The sequence below is a fragment of the Giraffa tippelskirchi genome, chromosome 7 (genome assembly GCF_054371585.1).
Source record: "Giraffa tippelskirchi isolate mGirTip1 chromosome 7, T2T-mGirTip1v1.2.pri, whole genome shotgun sequence".
In the NCBI taxonomy this organism is placed as follows: domain Eukaryota; kingdom Metazoa; phylum Chordata; class Mammalia; order Artiodactyla; family Giraffidae; genus Giraffa; species Giraffa tippelskirchi.
Window position 1 is genome coordinate 535,123 of NC_137281.1, and position 14,800 is coordinate 549,922.

The following is a 14,800-nucleotide window of genomic DNA, read 5'->3' on the forward strand; positions in this document are numbered from 1 at the left end:
TGAAAGTGGTCACACAGGAGATGGCAAGAGTGAACATCCACATTTTAGGAATCAGTGAACTAAAATGGACCAGAATGGGCGAATTTAATTCAAATGACTATAATATCTACTACCTGGGCAAGAATCCCTTAGAAGAAATGGAGTAGCCCTCATAGTCAACAAAAGAGTCTGAAATGCATTACTTGGGTGCAGTCTCAAAAATGATAGAATGATCTCTGTTCATTTCCAAGGCAAACCATTCAATATCACAGTAATCCAAATCTATGCCCTAACCACTAATGCTGAATTTAAATGGTTCTATCTTGCCTGGAAAATCCCATGAACGGAGGAGCCTGATAGGCTACAGTCCATGGGGTCGCTAAGAGTTGGACACGACTGGGCGACTTCACTTTCACTTTTCCCTCTCATGCACTGGAGAAGGAAATGGCAACCCACTCCAGTATTCTTGCCTGGAGAATCCCAGGCACGGCGGAGCCTGGTGGGCTGCCGTCTATGGGGTCGCACAGAGTCGGACACGACTGAAGCGACTTAGCATGTTGATTTGGTAACATTGAAATCATGGCTAACAACACTGGTTCATGACTGAACAATGCTAACCTATTTCATATTTTCTTTAAGGCCCATTCTTTGTGCTTAGGAACACTAGGTGGCATGTAGGCACCAGGTTTGGAGGCCTGTTTGCACAACAAAATCACCAAGAAAAAGCATAAATGGGGTACCAAAGGCATCAAGGGAAGAATGCTTATGTAAGGTATGAGACCGGAAATGAGAAGGCGGAGCATCGCTGGGCGACTCAGATTTTCTGTGTCGGTGCATCTGTGAGGGGCCTCCCCTGTGGCTGAGTTGTAAGAATTTGCCAGCGATGCAAGAGATGCAGGTTCGATCTTGGATCAGGAAGATCCCCTGGAGAAGGAAATGGCAACCCACTCCAGTATTGTTGCCTGGGAAATCCCATGGACAGAGGCGCCTGGTGGGCTACAGTTGATGGGGTCGCAAAGAGTCAGAGAGATGTCTGTGAACGAATGTAAAAATGTAAGTATTGATTTGAGGGTTTTCCACAGTTTTGGCAAATAGGCAAGTTGACAAATAATGAATCTGTGAAAAGAAGACGACTAACTAATTGTGTTACCATAAATTATGCATATTCCAAGACTGAAACTTGGAATTCACCGTTTTGTAGACTCACCAAGACTTGGTGAGGATTTTGCCGGAGTCTCGGGTGTTTCATTTGGTCGCGTGCATATAATCAGGGAAAATTCAGTCCTTTGTGGGAGTCACCAGACCTGGGGCGGGTTGTCAGTGTCGCTGGGCTTTGGATGATGGTTGGATGAACGGAGGAAGGTTGTAATTTCTGAGGGCACAGCAAGTATAGGAAAAGCAGGATTATGGGTATCTGAGATCACACTCATTCTCTGTGGCTGAGCATATAGAATGGTTTGAGGCTGCCATCACGAAGGGGAACCGTGGGAAGTCTGCGGTCCTCCTGGATCCTGTTGGGATTTGTTAGTGATATTCTGGCTGCTGGCTGCCAAGTTGTAAATTTTCAAATTAAGGCCCGTAGACACGGTGCCCTGAGATCCTGTGAAACAAGGGTGCCCTCCAGTGGCTGTAGTGCGTTTCCCCCCACACTCGTCTCACACGTGATACCTCCTAACCTTACAACCCTTTTCAGCAAAGGGAACAGGCGCAGTTCCTGCGTATTTGTTTGTATTGAGTTTCCGTTCCCTACAAACGTGCAGTCATTCAAACAAGCCCGTCACGTCCTCCGGGAAGTGGGGATCCCGCAGAGACTGCATCCCAGCCCCCGGGCGGTCGCCCTGTGCAGCACGGCCTCTGGGGGCCTTGCGTGCTGTCGCCCACGTTAGCGTGTGATCAGTAACAGGGCTGCTGATTGCCTCTGGCCAGTGTCAGGCGTCGCGGGTCTGGTCACATGCCGAGGAATTACACCGTCACCAGTGGGGTCAGGAGCAAGTGACTGAAACGCAGGTGCCGGGAGGGCAGAGAGACGCCAGTGGGCAGGGGCAGGGATCGCGGTGGCCCTGGGCGGAGCCGCGGGACCTGGCGCGCGTCTGCTGATCTGCCTCGAGAGTTACACGGCCGTGGCCACACCGCGGGGCTGGCCTGTGGAGGTGGCACTCCCTTCTCTCCGCACCCAGAGCCTAGATGCCTCCTGCTGCCGAGGGCTTTACCCAGCGGGGAGACAGGGGCACCGGGCCTGGGAAGAGGACGGGGTCGATGTTGGGGGGGGGAGTGGACTGTGGCTCCGTGGGGGTGTGCCTTTTGTGGTTTTGTCTGTCACCGTCAGAGCAGGATGGCCTGACCGTCGAAGACATGGCCGTGCATTTTGCCCGGGAGGAGTGGGGTCCCCTTGAGAGGCTCAGAGACGCCGGTCCTGCGACGTGACGCTGGAGAACTCGGCACTCCCGCCTCCCTGGCTGAGAACTTCAGGTTCACCGTGTCTTTCCCTTCCTCAGTGGCACGGTCCTCACGTCGGCCACGAGGGAAGGCGCAGGCCCTCTGCCTCGTTTACCGCTCCCCGGTCTGTGTGCGTCTCCTAGGCCCCGTTTGGCCTAACAGCTGGCAGAAGCGGGTGCTGCGTGGAGGCCCTGGCTCGCTGGTCAGCGTGCGCCTGTGCTTCGGCCCGCTGCTTTGCTCTCCTTGGGCACAGCTGCTGCTTTGCTCTCCTTGGGCACAGCAGGTAGGGCTGCTGGGACATCCTTCGAGGTTAAATCAGAGGCCAGAGTTAGGCCTAAAGCCTTTCAGCAAACTCACTAGGTTTCTGGGAAGATCGGCTTAGTCTCCGTGTTGGGCTCGGTTGGTTAGAGAGAAGGGCACATACGCTCTGATTGCCCGTCGCCATTTGTCACTTTCCCTGATCCTGGGCGAGAGGGAGCTCCCCTACTAGGGAGGGGCTGGCTTGCCCTCCGGGGGTGATGGAGGGTATAAGAGGTTCCAGGGAAGTGGGGTTTGGGGTCAGTCAGAGGAGTCCGGAGGAGAAGGTGGCTCTGGAAAGGCTGCAGGCTCCTGAGGAGCAGGGGAGGCCCGATTTCTCCATTGAGGGTTGGGGGAGGTTAGAAGGGGATCGTCTTAGAGGTCAGGAGTGTTTCCTGATTCCCCAGGCCTGTAATTACAAAAGCCACGTAGAGTGGGGCTTGGGGAAAGGATCTTGAAGACTTGAACATAGGGAACCTCGGTCCATTTTCTCCTCTTGTGACGGTAAAGACCCAATTGCAAGGTGATATTGTAATTTAGAGACCCATTTTCAGGCCGTTTCCTCTCCATCCTCCCAGCTTCTATAAAGGACAGGCAGTATCACAGTAAACTTTAAGTGTTTCCTTTCTTAGCCTAACTATTTTTAAGAACTTCCAGTCCTTAAGGATACACTCCAGAGGTGTTTCTTCTGGCTTAGAAGGGAATCCTCCCATATTGAACAACCTGCAACTGGACTTTCCTAGAAATGGAATCCAGCGTCCGGGAAACGTTTCCCAGGAGGCTTGAACCTGAAGGAGTCAGAGCATCATCCGAATTCCCTTTGAACCTGACGGGTTTTTAAATTTTATGTATTTAATTATTCGTTTTGGTTGCACTCGGTCTTTGTTGCTGTTTTCTGTAGCTGCAGAGAGCGAAGGCTTCCCCTTAGCTGTGCTGTGCGGGCTTCTCATTGTGGCGCCTTCCCTTTTGGGGGAGCACAGGCTCTGGGATGCGTGGGCTTCTGTAGTTGTGGCGGATGGGCTTAGCTGCTCCGCAGCATGTGGAATCTCCCCGGACCAGGGATCGAACCTGTGTCTCCTGCATTGGCAGGTGGATTCTTCACCACTGGACCACCTGGGAAGTCCCACAGTGGGATTTTGAGCATCCTCTGCTCTCCCGTTGCCTAACCAGATGTCTCTGGTGGACCCAGGCCTTTCACACGGGTCCCCCGTGGGTGGGTCAGGGACGTCTGCACACTGCCAGTGCATTGCCGGGACTCTCCTTGAGGGGGCTCTGTTGTGTATAAAGCACAGATCCAACAGCAAGTTTCCCTACCCTGGGGTGTATTCCTCGCGATTGAGCATCTATAAAGATTATAACGTGGGCTTCTGGGCAGCGGCCAGCCCAGGAACTGGAGTGAAAGGCACTCGATTGATGCAGAGTGGAACTCCTGGAGAAAGTGGGGTTGGGCACCGTGGGAGGCAGCGTGGGGCTCAGGACCGAGGGCCAGGAAGTGAAGAAGTTCTTTCGGTTTCCTGGACACTGTGTGAGGTGAGAGACTAGACAGCAGGAGAACCCCTGAATCCTTTCCCCTGTTTAACGGCTGTGATAAAACTGGGGAGAGCCTCATGATTCCACCCGACACAAGCAACAGCCAGTTTGGACAGTGTTTCCCATGCAATGTGACCCTCCAGATGAACCTAATTAGTTTAGGGTCTCTCTTTGGAATGCTCCAGGGCCCTTTGAGGCACCCCAAAGTCAGCTGGAGTTCAGAAGAACTTTAAATAGAATCTGATATTTGGGAAGTCTGTCCAACGTTTTTTTTAAAGTTTTAAAACACTCAGTCAGAAAAAAAAAAAAACAGCACTCAGTCAGGATCATACGCAAAAGATTGAAAGCAGGGCCTGGAACAGCTGTGGGTTCACGTCCACATTCTGAGCAACGTGAATCGGAATTCTACCAAGCGGCGGAAGCCACCCGAGTGTTCCTCGATGGGTGAGAGGATGGACCACAGTGGTCTACACACGAACGAGTGTCGTTTAGCCTTAATGAGTAAGGAAACCCCGATGCCTGCTGTAGCTCATACAGACCTCAAAGGCATGATCAGTGAAACAGCCCTGTGACAAGAGGACAAACCTCAGAAGTTTCCACGTATAGGAGGCATCCAGAGAGGTGCAGTTCAAAGGCACAGGGTAGACGGAGGGGGATTCGTGTTCAGAGTACAGTTTCACCAGTGAAAATGGAAAAGGTCTGGACGTGGATGGTGAGGATGTTTATACAACAGTGTGCGTGTGGTTGATGCCACAGGACTGTGTGCATAAAATGGTTCAGATGGTAAGTGTGGTGCCCATTTAGTCTCAAACAATGAAAGAAGCACTGATCCCTGTTACCGTGAGAAAGGACCACCCAAATCCCGCTCATCTGGTGCACTTTCAATCCATCAAGGTTGTGACAAGGAGGGAAAGTATCTGTTTATGGTCCCAGAAAAAGAAACACAGATCAGAACGGGAAAGACATTTCTCTAGAACTGGGGCAACTGGTGGAAGTGGGCGTGGGCTTGTGGGTTGGGTTATAATGTAGGAACCAAACAAAGTCCTCCCCTGGAGGTCACGTGCCGCTTCCCTGGCAGAGGGCTTCTGCTTTGTGTGAAACAGGGCTGAATTCTGTGTGAAATGGCAGATGTGAGTTCATTCTACTGCTGTGGACAATTTTCTAGACTTCAGAAGTTACGTAAATTTCTTTTCAAAACAACCATGTCAACGAAGAGCCAGAAATTAGAGAAGACGTCAAAACTTGCCTCAGAGGCCAAGCCCCACCCAGGCTGCTCCCCCAAAGTGACACACGGTTTACTGCTGTAGGGTGGTGTAGGTTCAAAGGGCGTGGCGTGTCTTGGTGCTCTGGGTGACCTGGCTGTTCTATAGACAGTGGTATTCTAATTGTAGTTTTCCACGTGCAACTACCAAAAAACATCAGTAGTATGTGAAGCTGCATGATACAAAAATTAGTACACAAATATCAGTTGTGTTCCTACACACTAATTAGCGTCAGAGAGAGAGAGAGAAAACCATCTCACAGTAAGGTCAAGAGGACCTAAGGCCTGGGAATAAATATAACCCAAGAAGTAAATGACTTGCCCCGAGAGCACCTCTCCTGCAGGCTCGGGGAGGTCAGCTTGCATTTGATGGGAGCGTCTGTGCCGTGTGGGCCTCACTGCTCACTTTGGGCTGGTCGGTGCTGATGCAGACTCCGGCTTTTGTGAATTGCCCAAGGGGAGGGAGGAAGGGGTGACCAGCGGCTGGTGGTGGCAGCGTTGAGGAGAGCTGGGAAACCGCCCTCCTCTTGACCTAAAGCTCCCTCCCCCGAGTGGCGGCCCCTGCGCCACCACTGCAGGGCCATGAGGTTCTCACTGAGTGAGGCTCCCCTTCTGGGGCCTGGCGTTTCGGAGGGGGAGGATGGACACCACGGGACCAGCCCCAGGTGGGTGTCAAGTCTCTAATGAGCTTTCCTGGGGAACTGCCCTCCGTCACTGGGAGGGGAGATGTTCTGAGGCCCTTGAGGAAAGGAGGGGTCGCGAGGAAGCTGGAGGAACCTTCCCCCCCACCGTGCATCCCTACTGCACAACCTGACCTGTCCTCGCCCCGCACACAGCATGCGCTGAGGCCGGTGAGCCTCCTAGAAGGTCGCCTAGAATGAGGGTGGCCCAGTGGGCCTACCCTCCCTCCATGTCTGGCAGGAGGAAGGACCACTTCTTGCCATCCTGGAAGCACGTTTCAGGTTTTGTGGACCGAGCCCCTGTCCCCTAGTTCTGCTCAAGAGCCACCGGGACGACCTGCTTGCCCTGTTGCCTGCGCTCCCCCCCTAATACTCAGCAAAGAATTCAGGGGCGTCCACAGCATCTTCTGCAGGCAGGTCCCCGTCTGCGGATGCCTCCCCGGCCCCCAGAGGCAGCATCACCCCTCCTTTCCTCACCTTTCTCTCCCAGGGGGTCTCTCCCAGAAGGTCCTGAGGAAACCTAGCCACCCTCTGCGTGGACAAAGCCCTGCATTTTCCCGAAGCCAAAGCACTGGCCGGTCCTGAGGAGACGTAATGCCTGTCAGCTGTGCCCTGGACCCAGCCTGTGGGCAGAACACACGGGTCCTGCCCTGGAAGCGAGGCGGGTTGCCGCCCTCTGCGGGCCAACTGGGAGAATGCAGGCCGCGCCCGCTCCCGCTGCAGAGCGGGCCGAGGTCTCTCCTGCCCGTCCTGCTCAAGGCACAACACTCTAGACGGAAGCCAGTCCAGGCCACTATCCCAGGACTTCTGCAACCCTACTACAGAGCAATTAGGAACCACAAAAGGAATGTAGGAACAGACTTTACAACTGAAACCAAAAGACACTCCAAGTTGTCTAAAGGCAAATTTTAAATGTAAAACTTTTAAAAATTATAGAAGAAAACCGACATGGCTGTGGCTTTTGTCATGTAGACCACAAGCTCTTATCTCTAACACATCACATGAAAATCTAAAAGGGGCAAAAATAACAAACTTTATAAAATTGAAAATTGTACTGGTGAAATCACTTATCCGGAAAGTCAAAAGCCAGGCCAGAAATGAAGAAAAAATATTTGCAAAATACATATGTGATAAAGAGCTTGTACTTGCATAATATAAAGCACTATGAAACAAGCAGCCACGTTAAAAATGTGCGCCAGGGCAGCTTATTTAACCCATATGCAGAGAACATCATGCAAAACTCTGGGCTGGATGAAACTCAAGCTGGAATCAAGATTGCCAGAAAAAAATAATCTCATATGCACACGACACCACCCTTATGGCAGAAAGTGAAGAGGAACTAAAGAGCCTCTTGATGAAGGTAAAAGAGGAGAGTGAAAATGCTGGCTTAAAACTCAGCATTCAGAAAGCTAAGATCATGTCATCCGGTCCCATCACTTTATGGCAAATAGATGGGGAAACAACGGAAACATTGACAGACTTTGTTTCCTTGGGCTCCAAAATCACCTTGGATGGTGACTGCAGCCATGAAATTAAAAGATGCTTGTTCCTTGGAAGAAAAACTATGACCAACTTAGACAACCTATTAAAAAGCAGAGACATCACCTTGCTGACAAAGGTCGGTATATTCAAAGCTGTGGTTTTTCTAGTAGTCATGTATGGATGTGAGAGTTGGACCACAAGGAAGGCTGAATTGATGCTTTCAAACTGTGGTGCTGAAGAAGACTCTTGAGAGTCCCTTGGACTGCGAGGAGATCCAACCAGTCCATCCTAAAGGAAATCAGTCCTGAATATTCATTGGAAGGACTGATGCTGAAGCTGAAACTCCAATACTTTGTCCACCTGATGCGAAGAGCTGACTCATTGGAAAAGACCCTGATGCTGGGAAAGATTGGGGCAGGAGCAGAAGGGGACGACAGAGGATGAGATGGTTGGATGACATCACTGATCAATGGACATGAGTTTGAGTAAACTCTGGGAGATGGTGATGGACAGAGAGGCCTGGAGTGCTGCAGTCCATGGGGTCGCAGAGTCGGACACGACTGAGCGACTGAACAGCAGCCAGTGCAGCCGCCATCGCCACCTCCGGGCCGCCTTGCTCTGGATGTGCCCAGGAGGCTTCGGGAGCCCAGTGTTTCCTGGCTCTCACCTCACCCCAGCGCTGCCCAGGGCTGTTCGTCAGAAACTGTGCGGGTTGCAAAGAAGATGCTCCTTCCCCACGGCCCTCCCAGGGCAAGGGACACTTTTAAACAGGCGCTTCCAGGATGTGAAGCCACCTGGGCAGGCACCTTCCAGAACATGAGACTCGCCTGGGCAGCCCACGGAGCTTACCTGGTCCCCCTCTACCAGGCTTCCACAGCTCCCCTGCCCTCCTGCGCTCCTCTCCTGGGGAGAGGTCTTTTCTCTAAGACTCATTCATTTATTTTGCTTTTGTCTGCAGTAGGGCTTTATTACTGCACGTGAGCCTCCCCTCTGGTTGTCGGGAGTGGGGGCTCCTCCTCACTGAGGTCAGCGGGCTTCTCATCGCGGCGCCTTCTCTTGCCTGGAGCACAGGCTCTAGACAGGCCGACCTCAGCAGTTGCAGCGTGTGGGTCCCAGAGCACAGGCTCGGCAGCTGGGGTGCAGCCTTACTCTCTCCAAGGCATGTGGGATCGTCCTGGACCAGCGCTCACCAGAGATCAAACCGGTGCCTCATGCTTTACAAGGCAGATTAATAACCACTGGACCACCAGGGAAGTCTGAGAGGTCTTCTTGAAATTGTCTCCTACTTGTAGGCCAGTTAAAATACTTAGAAGACAGACCAGAGCTGCAGCCCCACGTCCATCCTGACCCTGAGGACACACCTGGTCCTTGGACCTGGGACAGCAGGGCCCGTTTTCTGTAATTGAGCCCCTGGTGGGCGAGGATTGGCTGACCCGGGCAGCGTGACCTGGCTGGCCAGCCCTTCCTGGATGTGCCTGCTTGAGGCCCTGCTTCCAGGCAGGAGGGCGCCTGAAGAGGTACCAGACGCCACCTTCTCTGCCATCAGAGGCCGCGGGGCTGGGCTGGCGAGAGGGAATGAGGGGCCGTGGCGTTTCAGGGGGTCCAGGCTGCGTGGGGCTCTGCTGGCCTTCTGCAGGAGGTGCTAGGCTGCCACTTGCTAAGGAAGAGGCTGTGTCGCTGGTACCTGCCCTTGGAAGTCTTCTCAGGCAGAGGTGAGGAAGCAAAAACACAGGCAGTGGGAGCAGGACTGAGGAGTAACTCAGGTAGGAAGACAGAAAGCTTTCAGAAGAGCCCCCGGGGTCAGCGTCATCCCACCTGGCCTGCATTGGCCAACGCGGCAAGCGAGATGTCACTGGGGTGGCTCCAGGCCCCTTCCTCCGGCCTGTGAGGTCTTTGCACATATTCAAGCATCTTACCTGGGTAGGCTGGAGGAGGCTCAGGAGCAACCAGCCCGGGGGTCAGCCAGCGTTTACTTAGAGATGCCTCCGTGGGGTCCCCCAGCTTCCCACCGAGGACCTTCGGTGGGAGTGGGGTGGGGAGGGCGGAAGGGCTGCTGGCTGCGTGTCCGTCCTCACCCTTGACCACTTTCAGAATTGTCCATCCGTGTAGCAAGCATCCTGATTGATTTCACCTGTGTAACTGGTGGGTTGTTAATTAGCAATGTGAACGGTGACGTTAAATGTCCTCCTCAGTCAGGGCTGAGACGTTACACCACATGTACAGGTGTAAGAACCTGGGGAGGCGTGTGCAGCCGGTACCCCTAGGAATAGGCTTCAGACTTGACCCCTCAACATTCTGGGGTCCAGCCACTGCTTCAGGATTTGGGGGGAACCCAGTGCTGACTCCAAAGGTTCTGTAATCCAGCCTCCATCTGCCGTTACTGAGACCCACACTTCTAGGATCCTACAGAGCAGGGCCTGTGTGGTCTGTGGCTTCTCTGAACAAATGACCACATGCTGGGTGGTTTAAAAGCACAGGAGTTCATCCCCCCAGTCCTGGAGACCAGACACCTGAGATCAAGGTGGCGCAGGGCTGAGGTCCCTCCACAGGCTCCAGGACAGGACCCTTCCTGCCTTTTCCAGCTCCAGGGGCTCCAGGGGTCCCGGGCTGTGGCCCCCTCCGTCCCATCTCGGCCTCCGTCTTCATGTGGCTTCTCCTCTGTCTTTCCTCATTTGTCTCATAAGGAACCAGTCAGTTGGATTGAGGGCCACCTTAACCAGAGATGACCTCACCTTGAGATCCTTAACTACATCTACAGAGACGTTTTCCCCAGATACGGCCCTATTTACGTGTTCTGGGGGCACTCAGCTTTGGGGGCCACAATTCAGCCCATTATCCGTGTATAAAATAACCCTCATTTTAGGAGATCACTGCAGTCCCATATAGACCAGCACAAGACAGCAGTCATGTGGGTGGGCGTCTGGGCAGAATGAGGACCTGGGAAAGATCAAGGCCTGGCTTCATCAGAAGTGAGCTCTCCCACCGTGAGGCCCGGGAGAACAGCCACCCCATGCCATCAGTGGAAAGGGGCCTGGGGTCAAGTCCAGCAGGGCTTACCTTGCAAAGCTGGCTCTCCTGGGTGGCATCATCAAAACCATCAGGTAACCACTGACTTACGATTATGAGGGCAGAGGCTCTCCCCTCGTGTATCTGCCCCTTCCCATTCCCACAGTGAGGAGCCTGGCTCCCACTATCTGCCCTCTATCTGCGTGTTGCTCCTTTCCGGATTACATGGGTACAGGTTTTGGCATTGTTAGCTACTGCACCCTGGAAAGAACCCTGTAAAATAAAGCCCACTGTCTATGAAAGGTCCATTTTGCCTTTAGTCTACAGACCCTGTTCAAGAGGTCTGTTTTGAGTCCAAATCCTTTATCAGACACAAGTTTTGCAAATATTTTTCTCCCAGTTTGTGGCTTATCTTTTGATTTCCTGAATAAGGTCTTTCAGAATAGACATCTTTAATTTTTAAAGTCCACAATATTTTTTATTTTGTGGTCTGACTTTTTGTGTGCTAAACCCAAGATCATGTAGATTTTCTGTGTTTATGTCTATAAATTAATTGTTCCTTAACTTGGAGACGTTTTGGGATACTTGGCTCTATTTCAGTTTGAATTTCCACGCTTTAATGGACCTAGTAGAACTGCCCTCAGGGGTGCGGGGTCCCCACCAAGCTGTGAGGGCAGCTCGGTCTGCACTTTCTTACTGGCTGGCGGGGAACGCAGAGCTCACCTCCCTGACCCACCGGGGCATTGCACCTTCTGCCCACGCGCCTGGCTCCCTCGGGCAGTAAACAGAAGCCTGGTCTCCTTCGTACCCGATGGGGCTTTGGCTTCTGGAACACTCGTGGCTGAGTCCATGCTGAAAGCCTGGGACCTGTGGGACAACATGGGGTCAAGTCCGCACCAATGGGCGTCTGATCTCCTCAGAACCCGCTGGGGCTTCAGCTTTGGGACATTGTGGGGTTCAGCTCAGGCTGACGGGAGTCTGGTCTCCCCAGGACCCGCTGGGGCTTCAGCTTTGGGACATTGTGGGGTTCAGCTCAGGCTGACGGGAGTCTGGTCTCCCCAGGACCCGCTGGGGCTTCAGCTTTGGGACATTGTGGGGTTCAGCTCAGGCTGACGGGAGTCTGGTCTCCCCAGGACCCGCTGGGGCTTCAGCTTTGGGACATTGTGGGGTTCAGCTCAGGCTGACGGGAGTCTGGTCTCCCCAGGACCTGCAGAGAGGAGGTGCCGCTGAAGGAGAAGGTGAGGAAGCTGGGGAGGGAGTTTCTGTGTGTGGCTGATGCTGAGCCTGTCTGTCTTCAGAGGACTCGGGGCTGGAAACGTTTGATGCGGAAAGCTGTGGGTTTTTAGACCGTTTTTGTCTGCGGTGTAGGATGGTGTCCAGTGTTGTCTGTGGGGTCCGTTTTCCCCAGCGTGGTTTACTGAGGGGACTGGCCTTTCCCCAGTGCATTTACTCAGGTCCTTCCTGTGAACTGACTGACCTGGGCCTGCAGGTTCTCTCTGGGCTCTCGTCTCGGCCTGTTGCTGTGTCAGTTCACGCGTCTTGTGGCGCCATTAGCTGCTTAATGTAGGCTGAAGTCGGGGGGGAGATGCCACCAGCCTCTTCTCATTTCTCAGGGTCTCTTTGGCTCTTCTGGGTCCTTTGTGGCTCCATGCAAATGTTAAGATTGTTTCTGTGGAAAATGTCACTGAAATGCTGGTAGTGATTGCATGTGTGTGTGGCTCTGGGTAGAGTGCTGCTGCTGCTGCTAAGTCGCTTCAGTCGTGTCCGACTCTGTGCGACCCCATAGATGGCAGCCCACCAGGCTCCGCCGTCCCTGGGATTCTCCAGGCAAGAGTACTGGAGTGGGTTGCCATTTCCTTCTCCAGTGCATGAAAGGGAAAAGTGAAAGTGAAGTCGCTCAGTCGTGTCTGACTCTGAGCGACCCCATGGACTGTAGCCTACCAGGCTCCTCTGTCCATGGGATTTTCCAGGCAAGAGTACTGGAGTGAGGTGCCATTGCCTTCTCCACTGGGTAGAGTAGATATTTAGCAATATTCTCACCCGTGAGCACGGGACGCCATTGTCCGCTGTCTGTTCACTTTCTTTGATCAGTGTCTCAGGATTTTCAGTGTGCAGCCCCTTTAAGTCCCTGGTTAAATTTATTCCTAGTTTTTGGGGGGATACAATTGTAAGTAGAAGTGGTTTTTTTTAAATTTCTCTTTCTGATACTTCATTATTAGTGTAGAGAATCAAAAACGATCCTGCAGTTTTGCTGAACTCATTTTTTAGTTCTGGCATTTTTTGGTGGTATTATGTGAAAAACTAGAAATCAGAAATCCCACTGTTTCAGCTACCTCAGGGTCATCCACAGCACCCAAGACATGGCTACTAATATACTCTTCCCACTTTTTACACTATGCCTTTTTATACTATGTGGGCTTCTACAAGGGCAATTAGCACTACCACTTTGGGTGAATTTGAATTGGGTAAGTAAGTCTTGGCCTCTATTAGCAGTGTTTGATGACATCTCTGATTTTCCGGCATGTTACTGACATGGTTGTATTGAAAAGTAATTTATTTTCTAGTCAATTTCAAACATTTAAATAGTAGGACAAAGTTTGCTCCATTCAGACCAGCTACTACAGTGTGTTTTACCCAAAACAGGGCCTCTCTCCCAGCACATAACTCCAAAATGAGGGATAATTATGCTTTCCACATTGCAATCCTAGCCACAAGACCACTTCAACTTCTGCCAGGTGCCCCAACTTTGTGCAAAGGCCTTTCTCCATTCTAATGCAATTTTCTTTTTCTGGAACCATCCCTGGGATTTCCCCTCATGTTGAAAGCCTTCATGGGTTTAAAGGATACACGATGGATAGGACCCGGGTGGCTTTTTCCCTGAGGATAATTTCAGTGTTTTCCCTTGTACCGTGTACTGGTAGCTTTTCATTGTGATTAAGATCAATATTTATCAGTTGAGTCATATTAAGTATATACTTCTATACTATTAATTACATTCACATGGTTGTAAAAATATTGTTGCCATTCATCTCCAGAATCTTTCCATCTTCCTGAAGTGAAACTGTAACCATTAAACAAACACTCACCACCCTCAACCCCGGCAACCTTATTCTACTTTGTGTTTGAATTTGGCTTATCTGGATGTCTCACACTAGTGGAATGATAACCTTTGTTCTTTTGTGTCTGGTTTGTTTCAATTAGGATATTGACTTCCAGGTTTATCCACATTGAAGCCTGTGTGAGAATTACTTTAAAGGTTCAATTTTATTCCATTTTGTATATAGTACATTATGTTTATCCATTCATCTGCTAAAGGACACTTGTTTTGATTCCACCTTTTGGCTGCTGTGAATATGGGGTACAAATACCTGTTCCAGTCCTTGCTCTTAAATATTTGCGGGTACAACCTGGAGTGGAATCGAGGGATTTTCCATCCAAGTACTAACCAGGCCAGACCCCGCTTAGCTTAAGAGGTCAGTCAAGATCAGGTGTGATCAGGGTGCATGGCCGCGGGCAAATCCAGGAGCTCTGTGTTAATTTTATGTTTCAGTGTTTGAGGCCCCCTCCTACTGATTTCCACAGATACTGCTCCATTTTACCATTTTCCTTTATATGGTAAAATAACACATCTAATGGATCTAACCTATTTTCCTTATCCAATAATCCAGTGATGGACATTTTATTTCTTTTTTCAGAGGGCCATTGAGAACACCGCTACTGTGAATATTGGTATACAACTTTTATTTCAACGTTTATTTAAAATTCTTTGGGTATGTATGCAAGAGCAGACTTTTTGAAACTGATGATAACAGCATTTTTATATTTTTGATAAGGTGCCTAAGTTTTGCATAAGTAGATTGCGCCATATCACATTTCGACAACTAATGTTTAAAAGTTCCAATTTCTATACATTGTTGCCAAAAATTATCTTTATTTTTAATATAACAATTTTAAAGTATGTGAAGGTTGTGGTTTTAAGTTCCATATCGATGGAGACTCCTGTTATAGTCAGAATCTGGTCAGAATGAGGACCAGAGCTGGGAATCAGTGAGGAGCGGAGTGGGGCCTCAGGGAGGAACAGCTGGGCCTCTCTGGGGAGCGGAGACTCGCCTCAAAGAAGCAAAGTCAG